The sequence below is a fragment of the Lepidochelys olivacea genome, assembly GCF_965140295.1.
Source record: "Lepidochelys olivacea isolate rLepOli2 genome assembly, chromosome: 2".
Lineage (NCBI taxonomy): Eukaryota > Metazoa > Chordata > Testudines > Cheloniidae > Lepidochelys > Lepidochelys olivacea.
In genome coordinates, this window is record NC_140412.1 from 239227422 (window position 1) to 239251210 (window position 23789).

The following is a 23789-nucleotide window of genomic DNA, read 5'->3' on the forward strand; positions in this document are numbered from 1 at the left end:
GAACCAAAATACTGGAGTACTGTAAATTGCGTGAGAGCTGGGGTGGCAAAGACCAGTGACAATATGACCAAGTGGAAGCTGAGGAATGAGCCCAAATATGAAAGTGGCGAGCTTAGGCAAACACTTGAATATTGCCTGATGCAGTGCCCCCGTCAACATCTTTCACTCCTCAGGAACTATTTGAGATCAGTGACAACACCAAGTCTTGGCTGTGGTTTGGAGCCTTGAGTTATGATGATGATGATAGCTACTTTGCTCAGTAATCCCTGGCACCAGAGAGGCTCTACATCCACTGGTGGTGGTGCAAGTGTGAGCGTGCTCTCTAACGGTTGTGTTAGCAGCACTCAAGGCTGGTTGCACAGGAGTCTAAAAAGCATGAGCTGGAAGTCACTGATGCTAACAGGAAGCCTCTGTATCACAATTGTATTGTAATTTTCATTACTGTTTTGTAAAATCCTGAGCCTGTGGGTCCCAGGATATTAAAGCCGCCTTGTGTTTCTTTTTAAATAGGGTCTTTATATTTTTATGAATTATTCACATTTTGCTGTCCCATAACTCTACCAGGATAAACTGCTGCCCTGAGGGTATAGAAAATAAAACATAATTATAAAGTAGTCTTTGTACACTATATAAATGTGAAAAATAGGAAGGGGAAAAATTAAAGTTTGTGGAAACTCCATGCATGGGTCAAGTCTATCCAGAGCGTCACTGAGTTGTTCACATGCTGATCATTCATTATCCACGGTCAACAATCTGTGTCATAGGACATGTCTGGGATTTTGTTCTGCAAGGATTTGTTCAAGGATGTTATTGACCAGGGGAGATGTTGAAGCAGTATGACACTCTTTGATAAATGTTTGTTCTTTCTTTCTTTCAGTTTATTTTTTTGTACTTTGAAGAAAGAAACCCCCCGACCCCCCAGAAACTGACATGCTTCTCAGTATAAAGAGCTGCTATTAACTGGTCTCTAGGAATACGTTTATGGTTGACAGGAAATACTGAATTTCCATATAAGTACTAATAGAGCAGTTCAGTAGTAGTTTAGTGCTACTTGAGTAGTTCAGTGGTTCCTGCAGTCTACAGACACATTACTAGACACCACTTAAGAGCAGATCATTCTCAGACATCACTCTGTTTTTCAGTGCAAAAGAGGAAAGAATTTAGTATTGCCTCTATGTGTCGTCTGCTTTGAGATTTGGAAAAAAAATGGATACATTTCCCCTCTTCTCCCCTCCCATTTATCATTTATTTAAACCTCTGCATTTCATAGTTCTAACTAGAACTGTTCTAAAACTGCTATATGTTTCCATGAAATTTCCCCCACAAAAAACCGTCATGGAATTTTTCATTTTTTAAAAAAACAAAATGAAAGATTTCTCAGGGGAACCAAAACCACAAACAAACAAACACATGAACCTGGAATTTTTTCAGATTTTTATCAGCAAATTGGAAAATTTTGACTAAAACTGAAAAAATTTCTGTTTAGCAAAAAACAACCCCCCCACCCCTAAACAAACAAACAAACAAAAAAACCTGTCAAAAATAAGTTTGCAGCCAGAAACATGTCTGTTGCAGCCATTACTAATGACGGGGAAATCTCAAAAGGTTTAGATATCAGGTTTGTTCCAGATAAGCACTACAAAGTTCAGTTGCTTTTCTGAAGTTTATCTATACCTCAAGTCCTGCAAAACTGAGCTGGAAATCTTGTGAGGATATGGCTTTCTTGTGAGATTTCTTTGATACTTTCATGTGGTCTGTTGAATTGAAAGGAGAGGAACTTTTTATCACAACTTTTTATTAAGGAGACTTTGCTTCCAGTCCTGGCAAAACCAGAATCTGAAGAGATGCTTAAAAATGGAAAAGAAAAGTGAGGTTCAAATAAAATACAGCTGAAAGGTTCTGTTCAATTTTGGTGCTGAAAAGTTGGTTGGGGTAATGATATTTGAACTCCTCTAAATGTCTGTAACCCTAAATTAGCAAAACTTAAATTGGGCTTAATTTTTTTTTAAAAGAATGATTATTGCAATTTTTATTTGACTGGTTTCTTGATAACAATTGAAAGCTTAACTTTTGACTAGATATTTATAAACTACACAACCTCCTAACTGCTGAAATTAAATAACATAATTCTCTCTCTCTCTCTCCCCCTCTTGCTGCCTTTGACCTGGGAAGTATTTGTGGAGTTAGTTCCCAAGACTTCAAAAATGAGTTGACCACAAGATAATAAAAACATACGTCAACATCTTAGACTTTCCTTCTGCCACTTCATTGCTACTTCACTGATCAAAAGCAGAAAGAAGTCATTATTAATGTTTAATCTAGCTAATACTTCAGTAGTATTACAGATTGCCTTGGCTCTGTTCTACTCTACTTGCTTTGCCTGGGGTAGAACTGAAGCTTGCCATGAATCTGAAATGTTTTTTGTGTGATGGATAAAAATAAATCTGACACCAAAACAGGGAAATAAAAAGAATTTCATTAAGCCAGACATGTTTGCAATATGTTCACTCCCTGAGGGATGGCAGCATGGAGATTAGACAAAAGCTGGTAGTTTCCCTGTTGTAAAATCAAAGTTCAACATTATTTCAAAGTGGCACAGCTTTTAAACATCAATAGCATTCAGCACGTTGTTCTGGAATGGTGTCTTCTAATCGGGACTTGTATGCCTGTAATAATGTTCTCAGAAATACTGTTGTGGTGTTTATAACTATGAAGTTACGAACATACTGAGCTAGGAAATTTCTCATATGGTTATAAATATTTCTGTTGAAGAAATATGAGGCTTTCTTGAATGAACATTACAGTAGAGATAGGCCTGAACCAAAACTCTAGATCCAAACCACACAAAATATAAGAAAGCTTGGATCTGGATGCAAGTTCAAACCCATATTGCAATACATATGAACTTTGCTTATGCCTTGAACTGAGGGTGGGGTGGCTGTGCACTGCCTCAACAGCAGTTCCAGGAAATAACAGTCATAAGCAGTTTGGCCCAATCTATACTGACTTTACAACAGTTTAAAAATCACAATTAAGAACAGCTTAAATAAGTTGGGGACAAAAGGAGTTCTAATTTGGTTTGCTGTCCAGTGCAATGGGGCCAAAATATATTAAAATGACTGTGCTCTAGCTTGAATTTGAAGGAATGTGGGCTAAAATTTCCAAACTTGGATGCCCTAATTTAAGCAAAAGGTCCATACGGAGGGACCTAAATAAAATGGCCTGATTTTCAGAGTTGCTGAGCACTTGCAACTTTCAAAGAAGTCAGTGAGAGCTGCAAATGCTCGGAACCTCTGAAAATTAGGTCCCCTAGGTACTTGATTTTACGCACCCATGTTTGAAAGTGTTGGCTTTAGTCTAGAGCATGTTTTCTTGAATACTGTTCTAACATAGTTTAGCCTCATACATACTGAATGATCAAACCACATTAGAGTCCCATTTTGGCCACCACAGACTTTAAGTCATGCTCTAAATATGGTTGCCAGGCCATTACAGGTCATGCTACACCAAACTGTGCAATAGGCTATTTTTAAAGGCTGAAAAGGTAGGGCTCTGGCTGTTCCATTAGCCAATAGAAGTCCCAAAAATGCCACTGCCTTTGGGTTTCCTATTTATACAACTTGGGTGTATTGTGCTGGCTGGTACGTGATGAAACTGAGTTTCTGTGAGACCTGTGGACTGAAATCCTTAGTTACGACTGTATCATTTCAGAGGGAGACTTTCTCTGGGAAGGCTCCATTTCTTCTTTTTAAATGGAAGATACTAGGAGATAGCAGCCTCTTCAGTTCTTGGAGACCTTAGCTATTCTGAACGGCTGAGATCCAGTTTCTTTCCCACTGCCATGTGAAGGGGAGAAAAGGAAGATTAATCAGCGGTCTGCTTCCTCCACAAAAATGGAAAGGGAACGATACCTCCTCTATTTTCCCTCCTCCCCCTCAAAAGGTGTAGTCCACATCAAAAATTGTTTGTTAGGAAAATCTCCCATTCATATCTGATCCTGAGTAATATTAAGCATCCACAACTTCTACTGAACTCAATGGTGGATGCTCAGCACCTCTCAGCATCAGATCCTTAATATGAAAAATCCCCATAGATTCTGATTTACTGTGCCCTGTGAGATGACTGTGTATGTTCTCTGCTGCTCGGATGCAAAATACATAAAAGATGAACTTTTCATTAAGAGCATCCAAGGGGAATGCAGGATGTGCATGCATGTTAGATTCTGCTAATCACATTGTACTCTGGTTAGGTATTCAGTGTTCTTGTGGCTTTCATTTCCAGTCAGCAAAGCCAGTCAACAAAGTCCCATGTTGCATTTTACTCTTTAGCTAAAATATTTGATCAGAAATGTAATAACCTCCTGATTAAGCATTTTTCCAGCAACAGATTAAATCTTAACAATGGAGCTTTAGCGCCTACATTTCTGGTTCAGCTGCAACTGCGAATTATATATGCAGGGAAAACATTTTTTCAATGAACCCTCAATGGGAAATTTTCTAACAGCAAACCAATAAAGGATTTAATAAAATGCTAAAAGTCTAAATAGCAAAAGGCTCTAAATGTTCCATTCACTCTCCAACTGCCTCATGATGATGATGAATTATAATATTTTTTTGTTTTGTGTTTGCTGAACACCTAGCACACTGTGGCCCTGGTCTGTGGCCGGGATTCCTAAGTGCTACCACAGTACAAGTAATTATTGGTAGTAATGGCTATTATTACTAATGACCTCAGTGAGGTTTTGCCTGAGTAAGGCCTGATCTACATCTAAAATTTAGGTCAAATTTAGATGAAACATTCTTACCCTTACGAGATGGAGTTAAGCTGACCTAAACCATGGTGTAGACGCCATTAAGACGACCGCAGAATTCTTCTGTCAACCTAGTTACCACATCTTGAGGGGGTAGATTTACTACAGCAATAGAAACGCCCCTTCTGTCGCTGTAGCAGTTGTTTATCCACAGTGCTACAACCGTGTAGAGGAAATTGCGCTGCTGTACGGCTTGTAATGTAGACATACCGGAGGAGTGTGAAATACATCTCCTTGGTAATGTTAACTGTATACAGCACTTTTCATCCCATGGATCTTAAAAGGGGCAGACAGAGAGGCTAGTACGCACACCAGACGGCCAGCAGAGCTGGTTCTAGGCTTTAGGGACTAAGTTGTTCTTTGAAAGGCTTGCTCAGTAGCAATGCTCACCTGAGCTCGGAGAGACACTATGGTACATTCGGAATCAGTGCCTCTTGTAGCTCTCACTGGGCTGGTTCTGCTCCATACGACCTCCTCCATGGGGGTGGAAAAGCCACAACCGAGTCCTAAACTATGACTCTGCTAGAAAATAAAGGATCCACTAAAACAGCTCAAAAGATTAATGAGGTAAATTTCTGAGGGGAAATATGAACCCATTGTAATAAAAGTCAGAGGTCACTGGCATTTATTCGTCACTTGGTGTGCTCTTCTAACTCCTAATGGGAGATAAAAGTTGGTATCAAAGAGAGATTAGACTCATTTGGGTCTAGTGGTATTTCCCCAGGGTCCTGTGAGTGATGTTGTCTTTTCCACACCAGTAACAAGAGGAATGAATATGTTTCTTATAAACTTTTGGCAATTTTCATTCAAGAGCAGAAATGATTAGTGTGTATAAGGAATTTCCTGAGTCTATTAAGAGAGGAAAGAAATGACCTACTTTTGATGAGGTTACAATATTTTCTTCATGCAATCCTACTTCAGTCCTCAATGACCTTTTGCACAAGTAGTTTTGTGTCACATTTGGTACACTCAATACACTCTTATTTTTGATTTTTTTAAGTGTTGTTGGCTTATGCCCTTGTTATGTTGATCAAGAGACAGCCAAATTCATTAGTGGATGGGTAGCAGACTAGTCCACTGTTAGCATGCATTAGAGAAAAGCTTTAATATTTCAAACATTTAAACTCTACAAGAGCGTGTGTCATTACAGCACGGTTGACTGATCATGAAGTACTTGAAACTCTGTAGGAGAACAATGGGACATTTTAGATTATAGAGAATTGTTGTCTGATATTATTAGCTTAAGCAAGCTGGCACTTACTGTGCAAATCAAACTGTTAACACGTCCTTTTTCCTTTACTTTAGTGTTTTGTTCGCTCTTCAGTAATGTTACTGACAATATAGCAGATCACCAAACGCTTAGCAACCTATTCATTATCCCTGTGGGGATCAGTTAGTTTAAGGCAACAGGTTTAGAAATTCAGCTGGAAACAATGGTACCAAGTAAGAGCTATTGTGCACTAATTCCTTACCTAGATGCTTCATTCAAACTAACACCCAGCTTGCCTGCTGTTTATTAAACAGCAGTGCAAAGAAAACATGGGGTGATTAAAAAAAATAATCTTGTTACATGGACAGGTCTTCACAAACTGGCTGAATGATTTAGTTGGAGTGTTATGCCTTGATGTGGCTAAAAGGAGAATAATGAAGGCAAGCAGGGGGTCAAAAGCGATATGAAACAATGATTAAAGCTGTTTCTATCTCTTTGTTGGCATGGATACAATCAAATGAGTTCATTAACATTTTAGATTTCAGAGGCTTCGCTCGGAAAGCAGGCTGAAAAAATATCTGTTGTTCCATTGGCACATTGCGTTCCCCCCCGCCCCCGATATCTTAAATTTGTGCTGATAAGTTTGTTAACTAATATATAGACCTGGTCTAACCTTAAAAATTAGATCAATCTAACTGCGACCCTCAGGATTGTGAAAAATGTTGAGCTCTGAGAGCCATGGTTAGGTCAACCTAACTCCCAATGTAGATGTGGCTAGCTGGACAGAAGAATTCTTCCATCTGCCTAGCTACTGCCTCTTGGAGAGGTGAATTAACTACATCAACCGAAAAGCCTCTTCTGTCAATGTAGGAAGCATCTACTCTACAGCAATACAGAGGTACAGCGGCTGTAATGTAGACATATCCATGGAGTGCATACACGTGTAGATAAATGGATGTTTCAAAAACAATTGTAGGTCATTAATCAATGTGTGTTTATAACATTCAAGCCCCAAACATTTCCCATGTAAAGATACCAGGTAAGAGATGTTCAAAGGTGGGATGGGTATAACAGCAACTAGAAAAAATTAGCTGCTTAAACTGGGATTTTTGAAGTAGCTTAAAGAAGTGCGGTGCCCAAATCCAATGAAATTGAGTGGCATTTGGGTACCTAACTCCCCTAGGTTCCTTTGACACGCTCACCCTTAAATAGCTAAATTGAACAAAACCCAGGTAGAACTGATTTTGTTTCCATTCCAAGTTCATAAACTCATACCTGGGAATGCTGAAATGAGAAGGCACCACATTAGCCCTGTGTCCTGTTTAACCTGAGCAGTAAAAATGGAAAACACTTCTTATGTTATTGTTTTTGTACCACTGATATTGCACCATGCTGAACTGTTCTTGTTCCAGTTCATATTTGTCTATATTTGGAATATTTGGGATTAGATATAGCTTCGTTTTGCTGTAGGTAGGTGGGGAGATCTAGTCTGTATTCATAGTGATGTAAATGAGTGACTTGAAGGTTAAACTACTGAATATAAGGACCATAAAGTTCAAACAATGCGTCCTCTGGTTCATATAGAGAGTTACATGCATCCAATCTTATGACAATTAGAATTAATACTGTGTATCTTGTTTTGCTGCTTTAACAAACCACTGGTTTAAAACAATCTCATTAGATACAGAATATTTTGAATGGCAAAGCTGCATGCAAACTATGCAGGCATGCATCCTGTGGAAGTAGACTCTTCTGGTGTAGAAAGGAGACTGGAACTGGGAAGACCTGGCTTTGATTCTTGCCACAAATATCCTCTGTGACTTCGTGCAAATTACTCAATCTCTGGGCGTAAAATTTTCAATGGCGCCCAAGACATATAAGTCACTTTCGAAGATGGGATTTGGGTTTGTCATTTAGTTGCTTTTGAAATTTTCCCCCTCTGTGCCTCAGCTCCCGCATGGCTGGTGAAATAATTTGAAATTTTGATGAAATATGGACATTTCATATAAAATTTTGCCTGGGTTTCATTTTCCCTTTTTGACCAGCTCTGTGCCACCCACCAGCCACATGAGGATCACAGTTCCCTACCCCACCAGTGTGTTGTGAGAATAAATTGCATTTATATTTGTAAGTAGCTTAAATAAAGGATGATGTGGGAAAGAGGGCACATAAAGACCCAGACAGAGCAGTATTATGCAGCATCCATGCATTTCAGCTGAGACCACTTCCTTCCAGTGTAGCAAATCATTGCAATAATTATTATGATATTTTATCTTTCACTTGCAGGGGATGTTAGGCTGACCACTGCAGACTCGACTGCGCCTGGCCCCAAGTGAGGACAATGCAACATTGGCAGGAAATAAAGTTTAACCTGAAATTTTGCTTAAAATCTGGATTTGGGTTTGATTTTCAGTTAAACAATGTAAACGAACCTTTAAGCAATGAGTCAGTTCCCACACCCTTCGATACCCTCCCATTTCTGTACCACCTTTTGTATTGCTAGGCCTGGAAGGCAAATAGCGACATACTGTGGGAAAGGTGCCCTGTATGGGATTTCCAGCTCAGAAGCAGAAGAGATCAGACATTTCAAGAAATACTTCCTCATATAGTTCTAGCCACATTCCTAGATGAGAGAAATGCGGGCAAGTTCAGATAAACTTTGCACAAATGTCCAAACAGGAATCTGGTGATAGTGAGTTTACTAGTAAGCTGTATTGTAAATGGCGTGTACTGGCATATTCACAGCCACTTTATTTGTGCTATGTCATATACTATATATATTTTTTCAGGTAATAAAAGAAATTAACCCCAAAGAGGTCTCTGGGACATGAGCATAAAGAGCATATAGAAATTACTGGACTGCAGCGTGCTGTCTGTGTAATTAATGTTAAAAATCTGACAGGAGTGTCGTTGCTGGGGAAATGTATGTGAAATATTAAGAAGAATTCTATAACTAGGGAAATAGGCAAACAATGGACTGAGCTGCTAAGGAGGGTGTGTATGTACAGACATTAATGGGGATAGGCACAGTGTTTAATTTGTACCATGGCTTGCCAGGGCTGAGCACCAGCACCTCTAGGCTTGGCAGTTCATAGCCCCGGCACCTCTGGGCTTGCTGTGTCAGTTATGAAAGTAAAAAAATTGCTTAAGCCCCAGCATCTAATTGCTTGAAACCCGGCACCTCTTTCATTACAAATTAAGCATTGGGTAGGCAACGCCAGCCGAGACAGCTATCTAATGAGGGCAGTTTCGGTGGTGGTTAAATGAGATCCTAACAAGTGGTGGAGTTCTCACTTCAAATGCTAAGTAGGAGGAGCTGTCAGGGGATGCTGCTGTCCCAGGACAGAGAAAGGAGGGTGAGTTATCCCTGTGATTTTAGAAGAGGAGGCAGAGCTGTCCCCGCCCCTGAACACTGGCTCTCCTTGGCTTTCAACTCCAGGGTTTAGGAATAGTGAGATCACTCCTACGCCATTGCTTTGTGCACACTACATTATGGAGTGTAGGGGCAGAGCGGGGTTTCCTCCAACCCAAAGGATTCTGTGGCTGCTTGCTAACATTTCTGGAAAAGCTCTTCTGAAATTGTTGTACGATTTGTGGTTCCTGGTGTGTCGTATGAATACAGTTTAACCACTTTCTCATTCATGGTGAAAGCTTGGAAAGCCTTGCTGCAATCCATTTATGGCCAAGATACAGCTCAAATCACCAGTGGAGGGGAGAGAAAGGTTCAGTGCCTGGGTGGAGCATACGGTCTGAGTTTCAAAGGTGCTGAACACTGAAGTCAGTGAGCATTGCAATGGCTCAAAGCCAGGCCCATAATGCCTCTGGGTGCTGGGAGGAATATACTGGGTCTTATCACATATCTGGAGCCCTGCAGTTCTACATGGAAAATGTTCAGCAAGGTCCCTTTCTTCCAGAAATCATGTTATCAGTATAGCCTTTTTAATCTGGCTGAACTACTGGATGTAGCAGCCAGGACTTTGTCCATCCCTTTTAGCAATGTTGCCATGTATTTCCAGTGCCCCATTATTGCAGCCTTTTCTTTGCACCTGGATGCACACTCCTTAGAATGTTCCCTGCCTCCTTTGGCCTCACCCGCTGTTGGAAAGACGCGCACGTCTACACTATAGCCTCTACGGTAGCACAGCTGTAGCGCAGTAGTGTAGATGCTTCCTGTACTGACGTAAGGGTTTTCCCGTTGAGGTAGTTAATCCATCCTCCCGAGAAGTGGAGAATTATTCTCCTGAATTAGCCTTGTCTACCCCGGGAGTCAGGTCAACCTAACTACGGTGCTCAGGGAGTGAAATTTTTCACAGCCCTGAATGCTGTAGCCAGGTTGATCTAATTTTTAACTAATCAGTATCCCTCCCTCCCCTTTTTGACTCATACTACGTGCCAATAGTTATTATTAGAACTATATTTGAAGTTTGCCAGAAATAAAAGTCATGACAAGCTTACAGGCTGGCATCTTTCAGTCTGCCACCTGCAAATATTTAAGTCGGGGTTTTGTTACCTCATGCTTTTGGCAATTTGTTGGTCAGTGGTATTTTTTCCACTGCACATAGGTAAATGTGGACTGTAAAGCCTGTACCTCCATCCTGAAGAAAGACTGCGATTCCTCACAGGGATAGATTCAGACCATGCCACTGATTGTGGGTTTTATAGTGTATTGGGATTCTCTAGCAAAGAGTGTTTTGCTGCCTGTGTTGATTGTACTAGTAAGTGTTAGGGGGATATTTTTGTGCCTTTCACACTATGGCAGGGGGTGATGGTGTCAAAGGATTTATGGAGCTTTAACACTGGTAGATTTTTCACATATTGTGGCAGGAGAAAGCTTCACTCAGCTCCCTAAACCCAGGCAGCATTGTGGCGGGAAGCGTTTCTGACCACGAATAAACTGTCAAAGGCAAAGGCCTGTTTTGGTTTCAGGTGTAAATGTAAAGTTAGTCTTCTAATTGCAGGGAGGCACCTGGCACAGAGTTTCTAAGCTGGCCCTGTGGCTTCGATGAGGTCCCAATTCAACAGCGCAGGGACCACCCAAAAGAGTCAATGGAGATTTAATTTTAAAAACTCTTTCAAATTAAGATGATCTCTGGTAAATAGTGAGAAATGTGTCTCCCCAGTGGCCTGCTCCAAAGCCCATGGAAGTCAATGGACAGATTCCAATTGGTTTTAATGAGCTTTGGATAGGAGCTTTCAGACTACAGAGCTCCTTTTGGTGCACCTTTTGTTTAAAATATATATTTACTGCTTCTGACATGCCCTGGAACATCACTGTTGAATACTGGATGAAATTCCCTGGCTTATGCTATGCAGGAGGTCAGATTAGACATTATAATGGTCCTTTCTGGCCTTAAAAATCTATTAATAGTACTTTATTTTAATAACTGCTAAACTGTGCTGTCATGCTGGTTAAGCTTTGTTCACACTGTGTCTGAAACCATATGAGCAAATCAATTCTCATTATTACCAATAATAATATTAGTATATATTTTTATTTATGAATTTTATTTATACAATGCCCCAAAGTGCACTAAGCTTTTCAGACAGAAAATAAGACAGGTCTCTGTCTCTCGGAGCTTACAATCTATGTGGACAACATGGAAACACAAGGGGAAAGAGAAGCAATGGAGGATTTCTTTATTATTATTTTGTGCTTATAGCATGGGTCTAGGACGGTTCCCCGATCCATGTGGATACAGATCGCTCCCTTCTCGGAAATCATATAGCAGGTTACCAAGGGAGTGTGAATAGCATGGTTTGGCACAGAAGGATCTCGAGAAAACAAAATCCTTTCCCACACTGCTTATGGAAATCTTGCCAAACCTACGGTTATTTCTAGCTGGGCTTCAACCAGAGTGTAGACAGGCTCCTTGCATGCAGAGCATAACAGGAGATGACTAAAACAACCAGCCAACCACCACAAAGCAATGAAAAGTTGTTCACTCACCACCCTTGGAGGAGCATAGAGGTGTGAGTAGATAGGACTGGACACTAGCTAGCAGATAGGGAATAAGCCCAGAGGTAGCAGACTTAATAACAGGACAGTAACTGGGAAGACTGGAAATCTGTTTAAGTGGTGCCAGTTAGTTTCTATTTGTTTTCATGCAACCACCCCTGGGCTCTGCCACCACCAGACGTCATGCTGCTACCTATAAAAATCTAGAAAAACTCCTCTTGGGAGGGAGGAGGGAGAAAGGAGCTTTCAGAATTCCCAAGGGTCTGCCTGTCCACTGCTGGAGGGGATATTTGTTCAAACAGTTTTATATTTGCTTAAGAAAACCTGTTTTTCCTCAGAATGACCACAAAGGAAACTATTAATGATACAACTCTGAGGATATTGTGCAACTTCCAAATGCTTTCCTAATGATCCCTCATAGACAGCATGCATTTTCCAGTCTCCAGTGATCCCCACCAGGATAGGAAATGCAATAAAGTTGTCATGTTAAGACGTGTAGTTCACTGAAATGGAACAGCTTTTGGGCTGCTTTCCGGATTTCAGGGTGCTCTTGAGACTTGAAATGAGGCACTTCTTCAAAGAATAGCAATCATAAAAGTTGCCTCTAAAACAAAACCTATTGTTTACGCTGGAGATTGTTCTTCATTCAGTCAGTTTATTGTTCATCTTGATGCCCTGGCTTTGAAACTCTGCTCTTTTGATTTGTTTCCATGTGCAGAAAGCAGGATACATTTCATAGCTGAGGCATGTGTGAGATGGCACTTCAAAATAAAGCATGGCATTGGTGACAGGAGCTGCAAGGAGCGCGCACTAACAGAGTAGGGTGCTTGATTTTCTTTGTACTGTACCATACGTTAAAGTTGTGTTATCTTTGATTAATGTTAATACCCCCATTTCTGTGAGATTGGGGCCATTGGCTATGATTTGTCTATGTGCTGTAATAGGCAGAGTTTCACTTAATGAAAGGCTAGTTAACTTTTCAATGCAGTTTGCACTAGCACCTAAAATGTAGATCCTTATCTGAATCAGTTCTGAACTGTCCTCACCTCTTGAGTAGAGCTCAGCAAATACTTTAAAAATCCTTCAGTAATTCCCTAAGTGTTTCTGCCAGCACACTTGTTCCCTGAGCCTTCACTCAACTAAAAAATTGAAGTCATTTTGCTCTGTTCATGGCCCTTTCTTGTGTTCATGTTCCATAGATAATCTAGCAAACAAATTTACTGGCAGTGACCTGTAAGGAAGAATACCCATTGAAATCTAATTTTGAATTTGTAAATGCAAGTATGCACACAACCTGCTGCTTGATGCTAAAGGTTACACTCATGTAATCAGGGAAGTGACACGATACTGTAACAGTAGCCACTAGAGTCAGTGGGTACAACCCCTACCATGTGATAAAGCACAGCCTTTTGTAACCAAGGTCTGTGTCACATGACTTGTGTCAGGCAATAAAGATCACTTTTTTGTGTGTGACACAGTTACATGTAAAAGCAAAATGAATCATCTCATCTTGAATTTCAAATATCAATTGCTTGCAATGACCTGCTTGTGAATGATTATCGGGCCAAGAATTACTCATGGAATTAATTCCACAATGAACTTTGAATAAGGAATTAACTATGTGAAAACTATAAGCTGTTCAGACAATTAACAAACAGAAAAGGAGATTAAATGTATTGAATAAATTCCTTGCAACATGTTATTTGCTTAACTCTTACTCAGGCCTTTATCTGCTATCTTGATTACTGTAATCTCCCCCTCTCTGGCTTTGCTGACTCCATCTGTGGCTCCCTCATGTACATTCAAAATGCTACTCATGAGCTTCTTTCTGGCCTGTTGTTTTGCCCACTTCCATCCTCTTTGTGTCTCTCCACTGCCTTCCTTTTCTCCATTGCACCCTACACAAAATTCTTATCCTCATCTTTAAGAACATCAATCATTTCGCTCCACCCTAACTTTCAAATCCCATTTCTTATCATGACATCAGCTTCCACCTTCACTCTGCACTGATACAGGTTTAACTTGCCTTCTGTTCCCCACAAGCTCTTTTATGCTTTCTCCAGGCTTACCTTACCATTGAGGAGAACTTCCTGGCAAAACTGGAAAAGCCACCACTTTGTTTTCTTTTAAATCTCTCCTTTCCTTAAAACCAATATTTGACATGATGCCTATAAATCACTACTGTTAGGACCAAGGCATGGGCCGTCATGCAAAGTGGTTGGAATGGTGGGCTGTCAGGCCTAGTGGTTGGAGCTGGAGTCAGCGGCCAGGGACAGGGCTGAGGGTCAGAGCCAAAATCAGGAACCAAACTGGGGAGCAAGGATGGAGTGGACAGGAGCAAAGCTGGGAACAAGGCAGACACAGGAGCAACTGCAGTTGCAGGCATAAGCACTGAGCATCTGGTGACCTGCTGGTGCTGTTGGGCTTGAGAGCATGCCTACTTCTTCCCTTCAACCAATCAGGTAGGTCAGCCAATCAGGCTGTTCTGCTATAGCACACCTGAGCTCTGCTGGGAGACTGAACTAGTTAGTCCCAGGCTCAGCTGCAAGCCAGCATTCCTGACAATACCCCCTCTTCAAGGGTGCCTTCTAGTGCCCCCCAGACCTGGCTTCTTGGGATGAGTTTGGTGGAATTTCCTTTGCAGGTCCAACTCTTGGATATTCTCCACTGATTCCCAGGCTTGAGCTTCTGGGCTATTGCCTTCCCATTTCACCAGGTACTGGAGTTTACCCCAAACTCAGCTGGATTAGAGAATTTGCAGGACAAGGTATTCTTTTTGCCCTTGGATGGTTATAGGGGGTGGGTTCTCTGTGTATAATTTAAAGAGGGAAGCGTGGAATACTGGATGAATCTTCAGTGACTCAGGTAGCTGCACTTAAATGTCACTGGGTTAGTTTTTTCCAGGATTGTGAATGGGCCTAAGTATTGGTGATCCGACTTGGCTGATGGGTGGATTGATTTGAGGTTCCGTGTTGATAACCAGACTTGTCCCCTACTAAAAGGTTGGGTACAGCCTGGTGATCCTGGTTGGCCTGGCACTTATAAGCTTCTTTAGCAGGCCTCAAATGTTCTTTGAGTTCGTGTTGTACTTGGTGCAGTTGGGTAACCAGATCTGTGGCTGCAGGTACTGGGGAACCCCGGGGCTGGGTGAAAGCATGGATGGAAGCCATAATTGGTGTAGAATGGGCTTTGTTGGGTGGAGGCCTGGGTTTAATTATTGTAGGCAAACTCTGCATATGGTAGCCTTGGGACCCAGTTGTCGTGATGGTAAGTCAGCAAACAACAGAGATACTGTTCAAGGATATGATTGACGCATTCCATCTGCCTGTTGGTCTCTCAGTGATACGCCAATGAGGTAAGGAGCTCCACATCCAGGAGCTTGAAAAACTTATGCCAAAAGTGGCAAATTAACCATGGACCTGAGTTGGACACGATAGCAGTTGGCAATCCGTGCAACTGGAAGAGATTTTAAAAAAAAAAGACGGCCTAGTTTGCTGGGCAGTAGAGATTATGCAGCTAGGAACAAAATGCTCCATCTTGCTCAGGAGGTCGACTGTGAGCAGCAGCACTGTGCACCCATGAGAACAGGGCAGCTTCACAATGAAGTCTAGAGACGTGATGGACTGGGGTTGGGGAGTAATGGGCAAGGGCTGGAGGAGACTGAGCAGCTTTGAACATGGGGTCTTGGATCAAGAACAAAGGTCACAAGAATTTACATATTTCTTGACATCAGAGCATAGGTTTGGCCGCCAGAAATTCCATGAAACCAAGCCAAGCATTTTAGATTCACTGACCCGCAAGTGGTGTGTCATGACACAGTTTTAGAATCTTAAGTCTAGGCTGCCCTTCTGGGATGTAATACACTCCTTGTGATAGAGGATCCTATCCTGCAGCTGGAATGCTAAGTTTACCTGGGTATCTGCATTACCCAATGTCTGACAGATCTGGTGGCAAATGGATCTTGAGGCAACAGGGACTGAATGGAAAGCATCAGACAACTATCTACTGTTACACTAACAAATTTGGATGATTTGGGAACTGTGAAAAAAGGTTCAGTGCCAGGTTCAGCCATTCATTCTTAAGGGACAGCACATTTACTTTTCCATTTCTTGCCCCCAGGCTGAAGGCCACCACAAAGTTGAATCGGGCAAAAAAGAGGGAGATACAGATCTGGTGCTGATTGAGGTGTCTGGCTGTGCAGAGATAGTCTAGGTTTTTGTGGTCGTGAAGTAGGAACCGAGCCCCTTCCAGATGGTGATGCCATTCTTCAAAAGCTGCCTTAATTGCTAACAGGTGAAGTTGGTTATGCTGAGACCTGTATGCTGAAATAACACTGCTCCAATGGCATAGTAAGATGCATGGTTTCTACTCTAAAGGGCCTGGTGGGTCTGGATGAATAGGATGGTGACTGAGGTAAAAGCCTTTTTCAGTTGGTTGAGGGTGCACTGGGCCTCCGAGGACCAGATGAATCAGATTCCCTTCCGAAGGAGCACTGTCATTGTGGATACCATATGTGAAAACTCCTGGACAAAATGCCAGTAAAAGTTGGCGAAACCCAGAATTGCTGTACCCCTTGTGTGTCTGTCAGAGCCACCCAGTTGGAGATGGCAGTTACCTTGCACAGATGCATAGTTAGCCCTTTGAGAGAAACAGTATATCCAAGGAACTCAATCTTGTTCTGTTCAAATTTTCTCTTCTTGAGTTTCATGGAGAGGTGGTTCTGGTGGAGCATCTCCAAGACTCAGCACTATGTTGGTCATGAAGGGCCTGGTTCTTGGAAAAATTGAGGATTTTGTCAAGTTAAGTAACAATAAACTGATCCAATATGTCCATAAAGATATCATTAATTAATTGTTGGAATGTCGTTGGACTGTTGCACAGCCCAAAAGGCATCAATAGGTACTCAAAGTGCTCATATTGGGAGTGGAATGCAGTCTTTTACTCGTCTCTTTCCCATGTCTGGACTACATTTTAGGTCCCACAGAGGTGTAGCTCAGTGAAGACTTTTGGTGGAGTGAAGTCTGTTAAAGAGCAAATTGATGAGCCGTAGGGGGTACTGATTCCTGATAGTTACCTTGTTCAATACCGGGTAATCCACACAAGGCTGGAGGGAGCTGTCTTTCTTAGTCACAAAGAAGACGGAGGAACATGGAGGGATGAGTGAACCACTTTTCCAGGTTCTTTCAGAGCATCTGCAACTCAGGTGATGAGAGGGAATACAGCCAAGGGGAACCTCAGTTTTAGGCTGAGCTCAATGGGACAGCCATAGCAATGATGAGGTGACAAGATGTCAGCCATCTTATCAAAACCATGAGAAAAGTCTTGGAAGTTCTTTGGCATAGCTGATACTGCTAGGGAGGCTGTGGGAGCTAACAAGCCCGGGGCAGAGGGCATAACTGGGGTCAAATTCCAGAGAACTTCTGATCTGGCACTGGGTTCAGGGAGACAAGACTGCTGATAATATGGTGAACTAAAGTGCACCGTGCGTGCTCTCCAACTTATGTGTGGATCATGTGTGGTAAGCCAGGTGATGCTGAGACTAACTGAGAAATGTTGGGTGTGGACCAAACCAAACTAAAGGTTTTCACAATGTCCCTGAAGGACTTACATGACTGGCCCTGATGAAAGGAGGGATCTGTCAATGGGCTCCATGGGAAAATCTTGCTCTGCATTGGAATCTTATGCACTCATGTGATCTCCAAATCCATAAAATTACTGAAGGTTCTGGAGTCTACTAGTGCTTCCAGGCTGACCCCTGATATGGTGAGGTGCTGTAGGTGAAGCAGAAGTTGAAGGTCCATCAGGCACTGATTAGATGTTGCCAGAGTACTAATTCATGTGGCCAGAGAATCAATCGACAAGTGCCTGAGTTGCAGGCAAGAGCGAGGGATGGAATGCCAGCCCAACCCAGACCCCTCTATTGGGACTGGTGCCTCGTGTTTTCTGACCAAGATACAGATGGGCCTTTGAAGGGCAGCTCATGGCAAAATGTCCAGGTTCCTCTCAGTACAGACATAGTTACCTTGACACCTGGCATTGGTTGCTCTCCACCTCAGAGAAGCGGGGCTGTGCTGTGCCAAGCTACATGAGTTCAGATTCTAGCCTGGGAGAGGGAGATTGGCAGGCCAGTGCCATTGAGACAGGTGTGGATTGAGAAGCCATCCTACTTTCTTGATGATATTCCAATAGGCATTTGTCAGTCTTGATACATAGGTTGATCAGGGAATACAGACTGGTGAGGGTTTCCACCAAGGTCAGCTCATATTTGAACTCATTGTTTAACCAAGCTGGAAGTGACAGTGCTGTGTGGCCTCATTCCGTGCAGCATCTGCCATCAGGCACCACAATTCAGTGGTATAATTACTGACTAGCCAGCATCTCTGCTTCAGTCCCTCGAGCGCAGCTTCTGTTGTGTGCATATGACTTGGGTCATTGAAAATCACTGCCATGACTTGGACAAAATCCTTGAACTGGCTCAGCAGGAGACTAGATTTCTCTAGAAGTGGAGAGGCCAATCCCTCCCTAGTCAGCAGACTGATAAGTCCCACTGTGGACTGGTCAGTAGGATATGTCTGTGGGTGCAATGAGAACAGGAGATGGAGCTGGTTTAAAAATCCACGGAACTTTCCATGGTCATCATTGAACTTGTCCAGCCGTGGAATCTTTGGTTCTCATTGATGGTGTGGCTTGTGCCTGCAGGGCATTGATCTGGGTCTATAGGTTCTGCAAAGCAACCACTAGCCCTGATAAGGAGATGTTATCTTTAGTGGGGTCCATCTCAGTAGTAGAATCTGTCCCTTCTCATATTTGTTTAGGTTGCTGAAACTGTCAAGACTGCGGCGTGAGTGGTCAGCCCTAGTGGTTGGAGTGGTGGACAGTCAGGCCTAGTGGTCAGAGCTGGAGTGAGGACCCAAGCAGGGGAACAGGGCTGGAGAGGACTGGAACAGGTCAGGAGCAAGGCTGGGAACAAAGCAGCCACAGGAGCAATCATAGCTGCAGGAGTGAGCTTTGATCAGCTGGTGACCTGCTGATGCTGATGTGCTTAAGAGCATGCCTAGTGGCTCCCTTCAACCAATCAGGCAGGTCAGCCAATCGGGCGGTTCTGCTGTAGCCCATCTGGGTTCATTAATCTGCTAGCTAAGTCACAGGCTCAACTGCAGCCCCTAGTTCCTGACATCTACTGTCTGGCATCGGATTGGCTGGTGACAATGTTTGACTACTGCAATCTCTGTGACTACTGGCTTATGCATTCAAACCTGTCTCTACTGTTAGCTTTCAGAGTAACAGCCGTGTTAGTCTGTATTCGCAAAAAGAAAAGGAGGACTTGTGGCACCTTAGAGACTAACCAATTTATCTGAGCATAAGCTTTCGTGAGCTACAGCTCACTTCATCGGATGCAAGTGATGCATCCGATGAAGTAAGCTGTAGCTCACGAAAGCTTATGCTCAGATAAATTGGTTAGTCTCTAAGGTGCCACAAGTCCTCCTTTTCTTTTTACTGTTAGCTTATGATCCCACCCAATGGAGCTGCTCAGCTGCACAGTGAGTAACTCATACTGGAGCAACTTACAAAAAGGTATAATAGGTGCACCACTGGGAATGCCTGGAGAATGCCTCCCAATGCTCCCCTTGGGATGATGTGATTCTGTACGACTGCTTACCTTGGGTCTGTGCCTAAGGGTGTGTCTAGAATAGGACACAAGGTAATTTAACTGATGTTGGACAAATACACCTTTGATCCTAGTTTAGACATGCCCTGTGGCCTAAACTAGCCTTGTAAAGTTAAGTTACCTTACCTCAATGGTAAAATAATTTAAGAGCTACACCTGAAAAGCAGTGAAGGGTTCCTGTTGCAGATGGGCCTAAATCAAATCCTCTGGCACAAACACCCTTGAACTTTGAGATAATTCAGAGACTGAGGCTCAGTGTGAATTTTGCAAACGCTCTTTTTTCTGTCAAATGGCTCATAGATTTTACAACCAGAAGAGACCACTATGGTTGCCTGACCTGCATAGATACAAACCACAGAATTTTGTCCAGCAATTCCTGTATCAAGGCCATAACTCCTGGTTGAACTGCAACATGTCTTTTAGAACTGATTTGTTATTCTCACTGTTTAAAAAATTAATGCCTTATTTCTAGCCTGAATTTATCTAGCTTCAGCTTCCGGCTATTGATTTTCATCATGCCTTTGTCTGCTAGACTAAAGAGCGCTTGACTGCCAAATCCTCTCCCTATGTAGGTATTTAAATCCCTTGGGAAGTTGTATCTACTATGCAAATGCCTGTGTTGTTAATTGGATTCATATGTGGACTGTAACTGCGTTTGCACATCATGGGAAATAAACTGTTAGTATTCAGGTGTTAGGTGGTATAAATGATTTTCAGATAATTCTTCACATTCGTTTAGTGGGCTGTGTAAAACAACTAAAGACCACAATGATATATTAAATTAAAAATTAAAAATAAATATGAACAAATAAAGGAAGTGTATTATTTTCTATAATTATAAATAGGAACAGGACTGGTGCAAGAAAATCTAGGCCCCAATGTGTAGGCATTCAGCTGGGGACTCCTATGCCCTCTCTGAATGCCTATGCCCTCCTATGCCTCTCCCTTTCTTTGCACAGTAAGATGCATGGAATTAGCATCCCCTGAGGTTAATACTGACATTGCACACCTACTGTTTTCAGAGTCGCTGTTTGCTCTATTTCCATCCCCTCTCCCTTCCCCTGTCCTTGTCTGATCCTGCACCCCTTTGGCAGATAGATAGGAGAACCTATCATTTCTAACCCTTAGAAGTTCTTGGCTTGAGGAAATCGAACCCTCAGTGAACTTTAAGGGGCGTAGAGCAGGGGTCAGCAACCTATGGCACGCGTGCCAAAGATGGCACGCGAGCCAATTTTTAATGGCACGCTGCTGTCTGCCGGGGATAGCAGCGTACCATTAAAAATCCTGCCCGGCCTGGCGCACTCTTCTCCGCCCCTGCCCACCGCTCTCTCCTTGCAGGGCAGGCAAGCTTCCACCTCCCCCCGGCCTTTTCCCCCAGCATGCGGTTCCTGCCCATCCTCGTCTCCCTCCCTGCGGCCGATCAGCTGACGGCCCTTGCTACGGAGCAGGAGAGGGAAAAGCGGAGCTGCTGTGCGCTCTCTGCTCCGGGGACCTTGGGGAAGGGGATGGAATCGGCATATCCCCTCCAGCCCCCTGCCGTGAGCCGCTGAGGGCAGGGAGCTGGGAGTATCCCCACGACCCCAGCCCACACCCCCAGCCTTTTGCCCTGACTCCTGCACCCCCCTCACACCCTCCCAGCCCTCTGCCCTGACTCTGAACCTCCCCACAGCCCCAGCCCTCTGCCCTGACCTCTGAACCCTCCTCACACACACCCAGCCCTCTGCCCTCACCCCTGCACCCCCACACACCCCAGCCCCATGCCCAGACCGTTGCACCCCCCTACAACCCCAGCCCTGACTCCAGCACCCCCGACACATACCCAGCCCCCTCCAACTCCCTGGCCTGACTTCTGCACCCTCCTCACACACCTCCAGCCCCCTGCCCTGACTCCTGCACCCTCCACATCCCCACCCCCACCCTGAGCACCAAATGGGAGCTCCTGCACACCTCCCTCCCCCCACATTCCCACCTGCACCCCTTGCACCAAATGGGAGCTGCCCAGGTAAGCGCTCCACACCCAAACCTCCTGCCCCAACCCTGAGCCCCCTCCCTCATTCTAGCTCCTGGCCAGACCCTGCACCCCAACCCCCAGCCTGCTCCTTCACCCCCAGACCTGTTCTCAGCACACTCCCACCCTCATCTCAGTGCAGAGAGAGGAAGAGAATGGGCCAGAACCAGGGAGAAAGTAGGTACCTAGTCTATGCGGACAGGGCTGGGACCAGTGATGAGCTGCCAAAATCTTAACAACGGGTTTCCTCCTCACCCCACGAGGGGGTCGATGCCCACCCCCACCCCCAGGGACTCCTGCCCCATCCAACCCCCCCGTGTTCCTTGATGCCCCCCTGCCCCATCCATCTCCCTCCCCTGTCCCCTGACTTCCCCCAGAACCGGGCAGGAGGGTCTCGTGGGCCACCGTAGTGGGTGCCCACCCCACCCCTAAGAGCCAGAGGCACCTGCCAAGGGGCAAGGTGGGGAGTCCTGGAGGTGCTTACCTGGGGCAGCTCCCAGGAAGCATCCAGCAGGTCCCTCTGGCTCTTAGGGGCGGGGGAGTGTAGCTGGGGGGGAGCGGCCGCTCCCCGCACTGATCACATCAAAAGTGGCGCCTTAGGCACCGACTCCCTGGGTGCTCCGGGGCTGGAGCACCCACAGGGAAAATTTGGTAGGTGCAGAGCACCCACCGGCAGCTCCCCGCCCCACGCCCGGCCCCAGCTCACCTCACCTCCGCTCTGCCTCCTCCCCTGAGCGCACCGCCCTGCTCTGCTTCTCTGCCCCCCGGCTTCCCGCAAATCAGCTGTTTGGCGGAAAGCCGAGGAGGGCTGAGAAGCAGGCGGCGGCTTCCCGCTCAGGCCGAGGGTGGCAGAGGTGAGCTGGGGCGGGGAGTGGTTCCCCTGCGCACCCTCCACCCCCGGATTACCTGCTGTGGCACGGGCGGCCCTCCTTGCGCCCCCTCCACCCCAGCTCACCTCTGCCTCCTTGGGCCTGAGTGGGAAGCCGCGGCCTGCTTCTCAGCCCGCCCCGGCTTCCCGCACGAACAGCTGATTCGCGGGAAGCCTGGGGTGGGGGGGCAAAGAAGCAGAGCGGGACGGTGTGTTCAGGGGAGGAGGCGGAGGCAGAGTGGAGGTGAGCTGGGGCCGGGGCCGGGGCCGTGCCAGGGGTGGGGTGGGGAGGGGAGCTGCCAGTGTGTGCTCTGCACCCACCAAATTTTCCCCTTGGGTGCTCTAGGGCTAGAGCACCCATGGAGTTGGCGCCTAAGGTGCCACTTTTGGCAGGTTAAATTTAGAAGCCCTCGCGGAACAACTGGTTCTAAAAGGGCTTCTAAATTTAACAACCGGTTCTAGCGAACCGGTGGGAACCGGCTCCAGCTCACCACTGGCTGGGACCCCAGACTGGCAGCGGGCTGAGCGGGGCCGGCAGCCGGGACCCTGGCTGGCAGGAGCTGGTGGACAGAACCCCAGAACGGCAGCAGGCTGAGCCTCTCAGCCCACTGCTGGTCTGGGGTCCCAGCCACAGGCCCCGCTCAGCCCACTGCCGGTCTGGGGTTCTGGCTGCCAGCTCCTTGCCAGCCGGGGTCCTGGCTGCAGGCCCCGCTCAGCCCACTGCTGGCCTAGGTGAACAGAACCCCAGGCCGGCAGCGGGCTGAGTGGGCCGGCGGCGTAAGATCAGCATTTTTATTTAATTTTAAATGAAGCTTCTTAAACATTTTGAAAACCTTGTTTACATACGACAATAGTTTAGTTATATAATATATAGACTTCTAGAGAGAGACCATCTAAAAAATGTTAAAATGTAGTATTGGCACGCGAAACCTTAAATTAAAGTGAATAAATAAAGACTCGGCCCACCACTTCTGAAAGGTTGCTGACCCCTGGCGTAGAGCAAGGATGAGGGGGGAAAGAAATATTTTTTTTATTTTTTTGGGGGGGAAAACCCTTCTGAAATGTTTATGCAAAATAAACAGAACTCGCTTAGATATTCTAGAGCTTTGGCAAAACCTCACATTTTCCCTAGTTCTCCTCCCATCTATAAACCTAAGAGTTTTTTCAGTCAAAGCTCCCGCAATCTCTGTGGAAGGAGAAAAGACACAATCTGTCAATGAGCACTTAGAATATACCTCAGTACATGAATCACTGACAATAAAGTCTTT

The 23789-nt window shown here is 44.7% G+C and overlaps 1 long non-coding RNA gene across 1 annotated transcript in view; it reads left to right on the forward strand.

Moving 5' to 3' along the window:
* The window catches only part of LOC311516134, an 84223-nt gene extending 75832 nt beyond the window's left edge, over positions 1-8391 (forward strand). Inside the window, exon 5 of the long non-coding RNA XR_014710339.1 lies at positions 8307-8391. This is a non-coding gene — a long non-coding RNA (uncharacterized lncRNA). The remainder of the gene's footprint in view (positions 1-8306) is intronic.
* The last annotated feature ends 15398 nt before the right edge of the window (positions 8392-23789 follow it).